Below are 15,129 nucleotides of genomic sequence, written 5' to 3'. Positions count from 1 at the left end.
CTTTAGCAAAAAAGTATGTATCAATTGTAGGATCAAGATAAAATAGATTGCCTTTTAATTTCACTCTAGTTCCAATCATATTTCCTTCATTATCAAAGATCTTGACTTCTCTATTCTAAAATTCCATCTTTTGACCTCTATTATTCAACTGAGAAACACTCAAAAGATTATACTTTAGTATGTGTACCCAATATACATCATCACATCTAATTCTATCATTCAACATTAATGATCCCCTATCTTTCACTAGACATGGAACACCATTGCCTAACTTAACAGTTCTACCATCATCAATATCTTCAAGTTTGTCAAACTTACTTATGTCACTAGTCATGTGATGTGAGAATCCATGATATATGATCCATGTATCATTTTTCCTAATATTTGAAATAAGGGATTTTTAACTTTCATACCTTTGATGCAAGAGCATCCTAGGTGGAAAAGAAATCTTGCATCCCCCAAAAATTTTCCTTTTTGTTTCTTGAATAATGGCCATCTTAGTGTAGATTTATTATTTCTAGAGGCTTTCTACTTAGTAAGTCACTCATACGAGCTTAGAATATTCTAATTTTAGAGATGAATATTTATCTTGGATATATCAACCTTCTAGTTGAGGCATAGTGTCATATCATGGGTATTCGTAAAGTTGTTATAGAATTTTTGGTGTGAGATTTTGGTACAAAAAGTTCAAGCTCAATTTTGAAGGCCTTAGAGGCCTCAAATAGGCTTTGAAATAATGTTGACTACAACTTGTGCGAGTTGGGCCCTATAGCTCCAAAGCTAAGAATTCTGAAATGGGGTTATAATATCCAATGAAAGCAACGGTTCAAATGTTATGGTCTTTCAAAGTTGGGACAATTGAAACTTCTAAAATAATTGCCAAAGGTGTATTGGGTTGATTCTATATGTATTCTTAGGGTTGGTATGTGTAGACACCTAAAATTGTCAAAATCCCCTTTTCATGACCAATTAAATAAATATTTATTATTTATTTAATTACCCTACCTTTAATTAAATAAATTCACATTTATTTAATTATATTCCCCTTTACTTGATTTAAATAAACTAGGGTTTATTTCAATCCCAGCCTTCCCACTTTCATCCTAACCCATTCACTTTAATTAAGTACTTTTTTTACTTAATTAATCCCTTTCCTAATTCCACTTGGAATTAAATATTACACTTAATCCTATTTGAGAACATGGCTCCTAACTTTAATCCTCACTCAACCTCACATTCCTAACCTAACCCATCATTCTAAACCTACCCACTTCCTTAATCCCACTTACTTTTCCTAATCACCTTGTTAATCCCCTTCTAATCCTAAGTATGTGCTCACACATATGTGAAGAATACTCACACTTACCACACCCCTCATGCCTTCCACATCTCTTGCACACTTGTCCTCTTGCATGAGAATCAAGGTGTCTCACACATGTGTGAGAAGTCATGTTTCTCACACCTCTTGCACATGTAACCATCAAAGGTTGCTCACACATCTGTGAGCATCTTTCCCCCTTTGAATGGTCAAAAACCCTAATCCATATGGAGTCTACTTGGCCTCCACCTCATGGACACCTCATCGATCCTGGGAGATCCTAGCCCTTCATCTTGCATTTAATCTCAACCATCCATTGCATCTCTTTTCCTATAAAAGGAGAGCACTCTCCTTATTTCCACATCTACTATCTACCTCATTGTTATGCTATAGGAATTGTGAGCAACCACATCCCACAACAATGAAATCATCTCCACTTGGTGATTTCATGAGGTTTGAACTAATGTTATTTTGAATAGTTTAAGATCTTTGTTATTTCATGTCATGCTTAGGTACATGTTTTCTTTCATATTTTGAGGTTTGCATGATCATGTAGGAATATGCATTAGTTGCTTAGTATTTATTTCATTTATTACATTTTTATGCAATACAATATGTTTCAAGGGTTAGGACTTGATGTCTAAAAACTTATTGGATGGCATAAAATTTCCTATATAAAAAAGGAATGTAGATTGTCTAAGATAGCTCTGGGTGATAGTTACCAACTCTTTATTGTAAATTATTTTAAGGAAGGTGCCCAAGTTGGTTTGCATATTAAATTTCAAAATTCTATAATTCTACATTTGTGGCAATAATAAGAAGCCCATATTTCATTCTAGAAAAATATTGTTATTTTTTTATTTTTGTTATATATTTTAGAGCCTTCCAAAGAGAAATGTAAGCATCAAAAGAAGAATTTCATAGAGGAATAAATCTTGTCATAAGAGATAATAGAAAGGATGAAGGAGAAGAAGAAGAAAATTCTAAAAAAGAGTTGGTTCTAAACCCAGAAGAGGAGAATTTTTTTTAGGCCACTTGAAAGATTAGAAAAAGAGCTAAGTTTGAGGTTCCAATATTTTTGGAAATTGTAACCCAAAGGATTTGATTGATTGAATCAATGAACAAAAGGGTCATGCAAAGATCTCATGGTAGGATATTCAATTTGAGTGAAATAGAACAGGGAAGGATAAGATCACAAGATCGGATTAGATGATATCTAAGTTGAAGATACAATTCATTCTTGTTGATTACGATCTTAACCTTTTAAAGAAGATGCAAGGGTTGAAGCAAGCAAGAATATCTATTCAAGAGTATACGGAAGACTTCTACCAAGTTCTCATTAGAATTGGCATTGTAGAAGCAGACAAGGAGAAAGTTTCCCATTATTGTAATGGGTTAAGGCTAAGCATTCTAAATGAACAATATTGAAGAGGCATACCAATTTCCCCTAAGGGTTGAGGAAAAGTTGAACAAGAATTTTGATAACAAGAATAGAAGAAGAGGTCATGGTAGAAGATTTGGTAGATGGTCTTACGGAGGCTGAAATGATGATCAAAAGAAGAAGAAGGATGAGGTAAGTAGTAGTAGTCAAAACTAGAGGGGAAATAATTTCATTCATTTCCATGATCATAATAATAGTGATCATAAAGGAAGAGGAAGAGGGGCAAGGATTTGGTAGAGAAGGTTGGATGTAGGAGCATCCTTGGTGTAAGAGAAATCTTGCATCACCCAAAAAAATTTTATTTTTAGTCTTTTCTATTTTAATAAGGACTAGTAGACAGGGTGGTTACTATTTATGGGAACTTGCTATTTTTAGTAAGTTTTTCATATGAGCTAGGAATGTTATTATTTTCTATAGGAAGGTTCATTTTAGAGTTATAAGCCTACCATAAAAATCCCATTGCTCCAGCTTAAGTATTGGAGAATTTATTGTGGATTTAAGAAAGGCCCAAACATTGTCTAGGATAGCTCTGGGTGATAGCTTGTAACTTGTCTTGTAAATTATTGTAATGAAGACCCCCATGTAGGTTAGCATATTGTACTTGTGAATTCTATAATACCACATTTGTGGTGCAAACAAGAAGTCAATATTTTATTCTCACATCTGTTATTTTTTCTTTGTTTTTGTTATAAGTCTATGGTACTAAGGGAAGCACCCTTCATCAAGGTTTTTGTAGAACTTTTTCACTTTGGAGAATAAGGGAATAGAGCATTTGAGTGTCCTTAGTGCCAAGGAAGGATAGATTAGAGAAATAATGGTCAAGCTAAAGTTGTGCATGTTGATGAAGATTCCAAATCATCACAGTCTAAGGATGTTGAAAGAGGAGAAGTCCTAGTTAACAAAAGAGTCTTGTTGAGTGGTGAGAAGGAACCCAATCAAAGGAGGATCCTATTTCACACAAGGTGCAAATGTGAAGATAAGTATTGTGATATGATCATTGATGGTGATAGTAGTTACAATCTAGTGTCAAAAAATATGGTCGCAAAGTTAAATCTCAAGAGGTAGTAATGCCTTCATACATACCATATTGTCTGGGTGTGGGATGACCACAAGGTCATTTTCAATGAACAATGCCTAGTGAAGTTCAAGATTCGAAGCTACTAAGATGAGGTGTTGTGTGATATCATACCTATGGACATATGTCATATGTTTCTAGGTAGGTCATGGCAGTTTGATAGACATGTTTGTTAGACATGTTGTATTTCCTAGGGGGTACAAGATGTGAGAATATGTGGTTTTCTATAATTCCAAAATATGGTAAAAAATCATTAGAAGAGGTACTTCTAGAAGTTTTATATTGGTTAGAAGAATTTCTATATATTATATCAAGTAATGTACCTGATGGATTACCACCACTATAGAAGATTAGTCACTAGATGGACCTAATTCTAGGAGCCATTTTTTCAAATAAGGCAATGTATAGACTGACACCAGCAGAAAGTGAGGAGTTGAATAGACAAGTGCATGAGTTATTTTAGAAGGGGTTAATTTGATAGGGTCTTAGTCCATGTGTTTTACTAGCAGTATTAGCAGTAAAGAAGAATGGAGACTAGTAGATGTACCAAAATTAAAGGGCTATCAACAAGATCATAATCAAGTATAGATTATCATTGAGGTGGATGGATAATATTATGGACTATTTCAGTAGAGTTAAAGATAGATCTAAAGAGTGCGTACCATCATATTCACATTAGAGAAGGAGATGATTGGAAGACTTCTTTCAAGATAAGGGAAGGATTGTTTGAGTGGTTAGTCATGTCTTTTGGGCTAACTAATGCACCAAGAACTTTCATGTGGCTCATAAATGAGGTATTGAAGGAGTTTCTGGGTAAGTTTTTCATTATTTACCTAGATGATATATTGATCTTTAGTAAGACATTGGAGGAACATTCGATGCACATTCATAAGGTGTTTGATAAATTGAGGGAAGAATTTTTTTTGATAAGTTTAAAGAAGGGTATTTTTGTGAAGGAGTGGGTGTACCTTGGATTTGTAGTTTTAATAGAAGGTCTAAAAATGGACCCTGAAAAAGTGAAGGCTATCCTTGAATAGCCTACTCTAGTAAGTTCTTTTCATGTGCTGGCTAGTTTTTATAAAAATTTAATAAGGGTTTTTAGTAATATTTGTGGACCATTGATTGAAATAATGAGAGGGGATAGGAAAGAATTTGAGTGGACTATAGAAGAAGATAAAAGTTTTAATCAATTGAAACATAAAGTTCTAAAGAAGCCTAGTTTAGCACTTCCATATTTTAATAAGGTGCTTCAAGTAGAGTGTGATGCTAGTGGTACTGCAATAGGAGTTGTTTTGAGACAAGAAGGTGGACCTATTACTTATTTCAAAGAGAAATTGAATGATGGCTAATGAGGCAAATTATTACCTCTACTTTATGTTAATTTTAATACTACCAAGACATTTGTGAACTTAAAACTAGCTAAACTTATGATAAAGTCTAGATAGAATGTCATGAGCCCAAATTAAAAGGATATACAAATATTCAAATTACATATTATATAATGATAATAATTAAGAATAATAATATTAAAGTAAAATATATTATAATGTATTACATAATAATGATATATTTGAAAATATAAAAATAAAACAATATATAAGATTATAGCATAATTGTAATGTAAACTATTATATTACAATTATAATGATGAGTTAAATAAATTAAATAACAAATAAATATTCAGATTATAATTGATAAAAAAAATAGTAATTTTTAAATATACCATATATAGTTGATATAGTATATTATTATTGATATAATAATTGTATGAAAATAATACTATATATAATAATTGTATGGAAATAATACAATATAATATGATTGATTGATAATATTAAAAAATACATTGCTATTAACTATTGATATAATGATAAAGAAATATAAAAAATTCATTAAGTATGATATAAGGTTATATATGTTACCATAATATAACGTAATTTTTATATATATCAACATATTGATATAATAATGATGTTATATTAATATAATAATAAATATAATATAATAATGATCTATTATTATAATCAATATAATAATACTATGATAATATAGTGAACTATTATTATTATTATAATAATAAAAATAATCAGATAGTCATAATATGATAAAATAATACAAACATTAATATAAGAAATAATCATTACAAACAAATCTTAATAACTGTGGGTTAAACCATCAATTAGAATTATTAAAAGATATGTCTTCATATTAGGTGATCAACACAATGATATGTCTCTTGAGATGCATCGATTCATCAAACCAAGTATAACAAGGGAATGTTTTAGCTCTTCATAAAACATTGACTTTCAGCATTTTTTTTGGAACCATCTTTAGCTTGGGGTAATCCAACATTTGATATATCTGAGGTGTTACTATCTCATCCTTTATAAATTACTTTGATCATAGGAACTTTGAAAACCTTCTATCTAATATAGGTAAGGTGAAGATAAAGGATTAAGAGGAGTACAAATAAAAAAAATAGACAGGGCAGAGTTTAAGAAGGTTTATCCACATGGATACAGACAAGATTTGGGATGCTAAAGATAGGAATATCACTAAGGAAATGAAAAGGCATCGCAGATTAAAGATGGTACAAAGAATTAACAATCGCGTAAACTAATCAAGGAGGTGGCATTCCATTAAATAATATGTAAGGAATCAACTAATTGAAAGTGAATTTGATTACCAGTTAATTCCAACGCCAATAGGGGATATAACCACATATTGAATTACAAAAAACACTACCTTATATATTCAACATGGATATGCATGATATGTAGATGTGCACTAATACAAGAGATTGCAATCTACATAAATAATATTGGAGAAAAGTATAGCCATTGTGCCCCACCTCAATCAAGGCTCAGGGAGGAAACAACCCTTCTCGTTGATCACAAGTGCATAGAATTCCCCCATATTAGGAGAACAGGAAGGACAGTTGGACTAGTGTAAGGAGATGTTCGACTCATAAGGTAAGATAATAATAGTTGTCTGGGATGTCCCCAGTTATAGATTCTAATAAGAGAATATATATATATTAGGGTTAGATCAAGGGATTAGTAGTATTTCATGGTCCCACATTCTCTTCCAGATGTTTGACAAAAAATTGACATTCTAATAGGCAAAGCATATATTAATCAAATAAGATCAGGCATGTTTGGTTACAATAGACATTTCTTACCATCACATTAGAAGCCTCTAATTGAGAGACATAATAAGAGAAATGTAGCAGAAATCCATTCTAGATAACACATGTTGCACTAAACATTGAATTATTAATTCATTCTACCCGCTCTCTCTTAGTTGTACAAAAACATTATTTAGCAAATACAACACATATGATTAAGCTCACAAATAGGGAAGACATAATCAAAGAAAAGATGACAAAGGATATAAATTAAAAAAGAAAAAAAGTCGTAAAAATGAATGACCCCAAATTGGGTTCATTACATAGAACCATTAACCCATGGGTAGATAGTTATGTAAAATTTTTCCAATATTATAGATATAATGTAGTATTTCACATAACCATTGGAATATGTATTCTAATATTTGGATTTAATTTTATTATGCTTATTTGCATAAATATTTTTGCATTACAACTAACTTGTTAGGGAAGAAGCTGGAGAATGGTCAATAGCATTTAAGGAGTGTTAAGGCCCAACTACAGTGGAAGAATCATAATGGTACTAGGAGACATAGTTGCTACAAAGGAGGAGCTATTATTCTAGGAATGTAGGGATGAAGTGTTACTATATTCCCTCTATGTTTACTATTGTGATGAATTGGTTTTCCAAATTTGATGCAGGAGCATCCAGAGGTATAAGGGCAATACTGTGTCAACCAAAAAATGTACTTAGACTTAGTTTCTATTTTATGTCTTTGCATTTTTGGATACCCATTTGGCTCAAATAAAGGTTCCAACTCTCATAGTTCAACTATCAGTGCATTTAAAAATCCCGAAAAAATAGGAGCATGCAATTTGACCATCATTTTGGTGACCTAGAAGGTGTGACTTGGCCAGATGAATGTAATCAAGATTTAGAGCATTCCAGAAAAAGAATCAGGTCAAAAGGCCCCACGGTTTGAAAGTTATTGCAATTTTTTGGGTTTTGGAGACCCCCTAAGAATGCTTCAAAGTCAAGTTTGGGGCATTAAATGACCTTAAAAAGGGCCGAAAAATGGGGGACGAGCAAAGCTAGTCCATAGGGCTATAGAGCACTTCGAGAGCTTTCCGAAAATGTAAACGGTTCGTCAATCGGAGCTACGGTTCAAAAGTTATGCCTCCCGAAAGTTCGGCTACCATTTCTGGATTCTTCTAGAATTGCACCGACTTCTAACACAGCTTCCGAAACCTTCTATTTTGTCGGTGGATGCCTACTAGCACTTTCTAGAATGTACTCCTAGTCCTTAACCCTCCGGGGTCTATTTAAGGAGATTTCTGGCATTGTAAAAGGCAGTTCGGATTGGAGCTTGAGAGGAGGTGCTAAAAGGAGAAATATTCTCCAGATTTATGCTATTGTAAGCCCGCAGGGCATGTATTGAGTTTATTTTCTCTGCACTATTTGTACCAGCTTATTTTCTCAGTTAATATAATTTTCCCTTTCTATTGTGTCTATTCTGGTTGTTGGGTTGTGTCCCCATCAAGTGGTATCAGAGCGGGTTTTCCTGAGTGTGTAGACAGAGCGCCGACTGTGAGGCAGTTTGCACCAGGACTGCGTAGTTGTGGGTTCGAGTTAGAAGATGCCTCCACGAAGAGAGCGTGGTGGAAGGGCCAGATCTATTGATCCTGAGGAGGTTAGAGCCCTCCAGAGACAGGTACAAGCATTGCAAGAGGAGCTTTGTAGAGGAGCAAATATTGCCGCAGATGACAATAGTGAGGATGACAATGAAGAGGAAGTAATGGAAGTTGACGGGGAAGTTCTGAATCCTGTAGAGGAAAGGCTTTTTAGGGCCATTTCTAGGTTTGGGAAAAGACCTACAATTGAAGTGGGTATATTTTCGAGAAATTTGAAACCAGATGAGTTGATCGACTGGATCAATGAACTGGATGAATACTTTGAGTATGAGGATATAAGGGACCCAGATAGGGTTAAGTTTGCAAAGGCCAAACTAAAAGGCCATGCCAAAATCTGGTGGCAAGAGGTTCAACTGGAAAGACTTAGAAGAGGAAAAGAGAAGATCACAAGATGGGATCGCATGGTGGACAAATTGAAGAAGCAGTTCATTCCTGTGGACTACGAGCTAGATTTGTTTAAGAAGATGCAAGGGTTAAAGCAAGCAGGAAGATCAGTCCAAGAATATACAGAGGAGTTTTACCGACTCCTGATTAGAGCGGGGCATGCAGAAGCAAATAAGGAGAAGGTTGCTCGTTATATCAGTGGGTTACGACCTAGCATCCAGGAGGAACTAAGTCTTGTAAGAATGACCAGTGTTGAAGAAGCGTACCAGTTTGCCCTACGAGTTGAAGAGAAGCTGACTAAAAGGTTTGAAGGAAGACAAAGAGGGCACGGTCAAGGAGGAAGGGGAAGTAGTAGATCATCTGGAGGCCGCAATGAAACTCAAAAGAAAAATGAAGATGAGGGTACTAGCAGGAACCAGAGGAATGAGGGTTTCAACCGCTCCCGTGATCAAGACTTTGGAAATCAAAGAGGAAGAGGTAGAGGACGTGGGCAAGGAAGAGGAGGCTTCCGTGGTACCTGTTTCCATTGCAATGAAGAAGGTCATCGTGCCTTTGAATGCCCTCAACGACAAGGAAGGACAGATAGGAGAGCTAAGGGCCAAGCTAGGGTTGCTCATGTGGATGAGGATGCACAATCATCACATTCAGAGGATGCAGAAAGAGGAGAGACCTTGGTAAATGAAAGAGTCCTACTAAGTGGTGAAAATGAACCAGGACAACGGAGGAGCTTGTTTCGTACCAGATGCAAGTGTGAGGATAAATGTTGTGATGTGATCATTGATGGTGGTAGCACTGATAACTTGGTATCCAAAGAGATGGTCTCTAAGCTGAAGCTCAAGAGGGAGAAACATCCCCAGCCCTATCGGATTTCTTGGGTAAAAGATGATCATAAGGTCCTGGTAAGTGAACAATGTTTAGTAAAATTCAAAATTGGGAGTTACCATGATGAAGTTCTTTGTGATGTTATTTCGATGGATGTTTTCCATCTATTGTTGGGTAGACCATGGCAGTTTGATAGACATGCAATACATGATGGACATGCAAACACATACTCTCTGACAAAGGATGGAGTTCGCCACAAATTGAAGCCCATGAAAAAGGAAGGTGAAAAGGTATGTAGCAGTGCTAGGATTTGTCTTGTTGATGGAAGGAAGTTTTTAGATGGCATGAAACATCAGCGTATGTGCTATGCTTTGATTCCTAGGAAAGATAAAGAAGGTAGTAGTGAAATACCATTGGAAGTTTCAGATTTACTAGGAGAATTTGGAGATATTATCTCTGATAATGTTCCAGATGGATTGCCACCAGTAAGGCAAATCAGTCATCAGATAGATCTGATTCCAGGAGCTAGTTTGCCTAACAAGGCTACTCACAGGATGACTCCTACTGAAATAGAGGAGCTAAATAGACAGGTTCAGGAGCTGTTGAGGAAGGGCTTGATTCGAGAGAGCCTGAGTCCATGTGCAGTACCTGCAGCACTTGCACCAAAGAAGGATGGAGAGTGGAGGATGTGTACAGATTCTCGAGCTATAAATAGGATAACCATCAAGTACCGGTTTCCTTTACCAAGGATGGATGATCTTATGGACTGCTTGAATGGAGCTCAGTACTTCACAAAGATAGATCTGAAGAGTGGCTATCATCAGATACGGATACGAGAAGGAGATGAGTGGAAAACAGCCTTCAAGACCAAGGAGGGTCTTTATGAGTGGTTAGTCATGCCCTTTGGATTGACGAACGCCCCAAGCACCTTCATGCGGCTCATGAATGAGGTACTTAAGAAGTTCTTGGGAAAATTTGTTATTGTCTATTTGGATGATATTTTAATTTTTAGCAAGACTTTGGAAGAACATTTGCTGCATATTCGTAGTGTCTTTGAAAGGCTGAGGGAAGAGAAACTGTTAATTAATCTAAAGAAGTGTGTCTTTGCAAAAAGGGAGTTAGTCTATTTGGGATTTGTTATATCACCTGAAGGACTCAAAATGGATCCAGAGAAGGTTAAAGCTATCTTGGAATGGCCTACTCCAAGGTCTGCTACTGAGGTAAGATCATTTCATGGTCTGGTTAGTTTTTACAGGAAGTTTATTAAGAATTTCAGTGGCATATGTGCACCCCTAACTGATACAATAAGAGGGGATAGAAAAGAGTTCAAATGGACTACAGCAGCTGCAAGAAGTTTTGAATTGCTGAAGAAGAAGGTGACTGAACAACCTATGTTGGCACTTCCAGATTTCAGAAAAGTATTCCAGGTGGACTGTGATGCTAGTGGTAGCGCTATTGGGGCTGTATTAAGCCAAGAAGGTAAGCCTATTGCATATTTTAGTGAAAAATTGAATGATGCAAAGAAGAAGTATTCTGTTTATGATCAAGAGTTCTATGCAATAGTTCAAGCCTTAAAGAAATGGAGGCATTATTTATTGCCAAAGGAATTTGTTTTGTATACTGATCATCAGGCATTACAGTACCTAAATAGCCAAGGTAAATTGAATCAGAGGCATATGAAGTGGGTAGAATTCTTGCAGAGTTATACATTTGTGTTAAAGCATAGAAGTGGAAAATCTAACAGGGTTGCAGATGCATTAAGTAGGAGACAATTGTTGCTTACAACAATGCAGGTTGAAGTAGTTGGGTTTGATGAACTCAAGAATTTGTACCCTGAGGATCCTGATTTTGCTGAAGCCTGGAAAGCTTGTAAAGAACCTGTTGCTGTAGATAGAACCAAGTGGTTAGACTGTTTGATTCAGGATGACATGTTGTTCAAAGGTAGTCAATTGTGCATTCCAAGGAGTTCCATGAGGGAAAATCTGATTAAGGAGAAACACAGTGGAGGGATGGCAGGACATTTTGGTCGGGATAAGACCATTGCCATTCTTAGAGAACATTATTTTTGGCCTCAAATTACACAGGATGTGAAGAAGTTTGCAAAGAGTTGCCAGGTTTGCCAAGTGGCCAAGGGGTTTAGTCAAAATACTGGCCTATATCAGCCATTGCCTGTTCCATCAAGGCCATGGGAGGACATAAGTATGGATTTTGTTCTTGGATTGCCAAGGACCCAAAGGGGTAATGACTCAGTATTCGTGGTGGTTGATAGGTTCTCCAAAATGGCACATTTCATTCCATGCCATAAAACTCATGATGCTGTCCATATTGCAGACTTGTTTTTCAAAGAGGTGGTAAGACTACATGGTCTTCCAAGGAGTATAGTTTCTGACCGAGATACTAAGTTTGTGGGGTATTTCTGGAGGACATTGTGGAAGAAGTTGAGAACAGACTTGAAATTCAGTTCCACACATCACCCACAGACTGATGGCCAAACAGAAGTGGTAAATAGAAGTTTGGGCAATTTACTGAGATGTTTAGTTGGGGATAAGCCCAAGGGATGGGATTTGATTCTACCACAGGCAGAGTTTGCTTATAATAACTCTGTAAATAGGAGTACTAGAAAATCACCATTTCAAATTGTATATGGGAATAGCCCAAGGATTGCACCAGAATTGAGGAAGATAGAACAAGGGGAGAGAACAAGTGCTGAAGCTGAGGAATTTGCTGAACACATCAAGCGTCTACATGAGGAGGTTCAAGCACACATTATCAAGATGAATCAAGAGTATAAAGCTAGGGCTGATGCAAGGAGAAGACATAAGGAATTCCAAGTAGGGGATCTAGTCATGGTGCACTTACGAAAAGAAAGATTTCCAGTTGGTACTTACAACAAGCTGAAAATGAAGAAATTTGGCCCCTGCAAAATTTTGAAGAAACATAACTCAGGAAATGCATATGAGGTGGAGCTGCCAGATGGTATTCACATTTCTCCCATTTTCAACATTGTAGATTTAACAGAGTATCATGATGATGGTGCAGATGAGGAGCTGGTTTTAGAGCCATGCCCAATTCCTGCTTCTAAGAAGGAGGAAATAGAAGACATTCTAGATCATCGTGTGGGTAGGAGTACCAGAAACAGGCAGTATGAAGTGTATTTGGTCAAATGGAAAGGACGACCGATCGAAGACTCAACTTGGATTTCAGCAGCTGAGGTTTCCCATTTGGGATTTCCTCTACCATCCATAAAGTGACAGGGTCACTTTTCAATCTACCCTGGGTGTCTGATGCAGGAGCATCTAGAGGTATAAGGGCAATCCTGTGTCAACCAAAAAATGTACTTAGACTTAGTTTCTATTTTATGTCTTTGCATTTTTGGATACCCATTTGGCTCAAATAAAGGTTCCAACTGTCATAGTTCAACTATCAGTGCATTTAAAAATCCCAAAAAAATAGGAGCATGCAATTTGACCATCATTTTGGTGACCTAGAAGGTGTGACTTGGCCAGATGAATGTAATCAAGATTTAGAGCATTCCAAAAAAAGAATCAGGTCAAAAGGCCCCACGGTTTGAAAGTTATTGCAATTTTTCGGGTTTTGGAGACCCCCTAAGAATGCTTCAAAGTCAAGTTTGGGGCATTAAATGACCTCGAAAAGGGCCGAAAAATGGGGGACGAGCGAAGCTGGTCCATAGGGCTATAGAGCGCTTCGAGAGCTTTCCGAAAATGTAAATGGTTCGTCAATCGGAGCTACGGTTCAAAAGTTATGTCTCCCGAAAGTTCGGCTACCATTTCTGGATTCTTCTAGAATTGCACCGACTTCTAACGCAGCTTCCGGAACCTTCTATTTTGTCGGTGGATGCCTACTAGCACTTTCTAGAATGTACTCCTAGTCCTTAACCCTCCGGGGTCTATTTAAGGAGATTTCTGGCATTGTAAAAGGCAGTTCGGATTGGAGCTTGAGAGGAGGTGCTAAAAGGAGAAATATTCTCCAGATTTATGCTATTGTAAGCCCGCAGGGCATGTATTGAGTTTATTTTCTCTGCACTATTTGTACCAGCTTATTTTCTTAGTTAATATAATTTCCCCTTTCTATTGTGTCTATTCTGGTTGTTGGGTTGTGTCCCCATCAAAATTTTATTGCTTATATCATGAGTTGTTATATTTCCTTCTTCTTCTCTAGTAGATTTGTAGTCAATTTTTTTTCTTTCCTATTTTAGAATAAGTTTTGATCCTATATTTATAGGGATAGGATCGATAGTTTTGGAGGTTGAGAAAATTTTATGGAAAATCATTATTGACTCTTGTAGTGAGTTGTTTTGTAGTTTTATGTATTGTTCTTATGTAAGGAGTTTTGAAATATAATGAAGTAATTCTTGGTTTACATTTTGTGTTAGTAGATTAGAAAAAGTCAACCAAGGGGGCCCACTTCAGAGGTGGATTAAATTAGAGTAGTGTACATTTACTTCCATCATTTCTATTATTTTAGGTAGAAGTTATAAGTTTCTTCATGTAGCATCATACTTTCTGAATGTTCCTGCAGCATCTGTAAGAGTAGTTATAGTGGATGGCCTAAGTTAAAATATAAGTTAGCATATAGTTGTATTTCTAGCATTCATTTTAGTAAAGAGTTAAGTGTGTTACTTTCCTAGACCACTAGTTTAGGTTCTTTCTTTGCATTTTACTTTCCTATAGCATAAGCATAATGACTCATTAGGAAACCTAGCACGCGTGCGCGTGCGCACACACACACACACACACACACACACACATATAATATGTCAACCATTTCAAGTATACATCCTTGGGTTGACAAGTTAAATGCACCTCATGGTAGGAGAAGTAATCCTTAGATTGAATAAACTATTCCTAAGTAAGGCCTTAGGCATGATTATTACATAATCTATTGTGAGGCGAACCTTTTTTGGCATCGTTTCTATGGACAATAATCAAGTATTCTTCATTGCTCAATGATGACCATGGGCTTCAAGACAAGTTATGTCTCAAGATCCTCTACAATTTTCAAATCCTTACAATAATTAGTGGCAAAACCAAAGCTATCAAAATCCTTTTCAATACTCCCAACCTACCTAGAAAATCTAGCAAAACAACTAGTGGTTGAATCAATAGAATAAATGGCAACCACCACAAGGAAATTGGAAGCAAAATAACCAATGGAGGGGGCCTCCACAATGGCCTAACCAAAATCTTGATAACCTAAAACTACTACCTCCAGTCCAACAACCTGCAATAATGCCACTTAATATAGCAAATAGTACTAATCCTAAGCCAACC

The sequence above is a fragment of the Cupressus sempervirens genome, chromosome 7, assembly GCF_028749045.1.
Source record: "Cupressus sempervirens isolate cs-2001-9-10 chromosome 7, ASM2874904v1, whole genome shotgun sequence".
NCBI classification, from domain to species: Eukaryota; Viridiplantae; Streptophyta; class Pinopsida; order Cupressales; family Cupressaceae; genus Cupressus; species Cupressus sempervirens.
The sequence above is the reverse complement of the archived record's forward strand: the minus strand, read 5'-3'. Positions refer to the sequence as shown.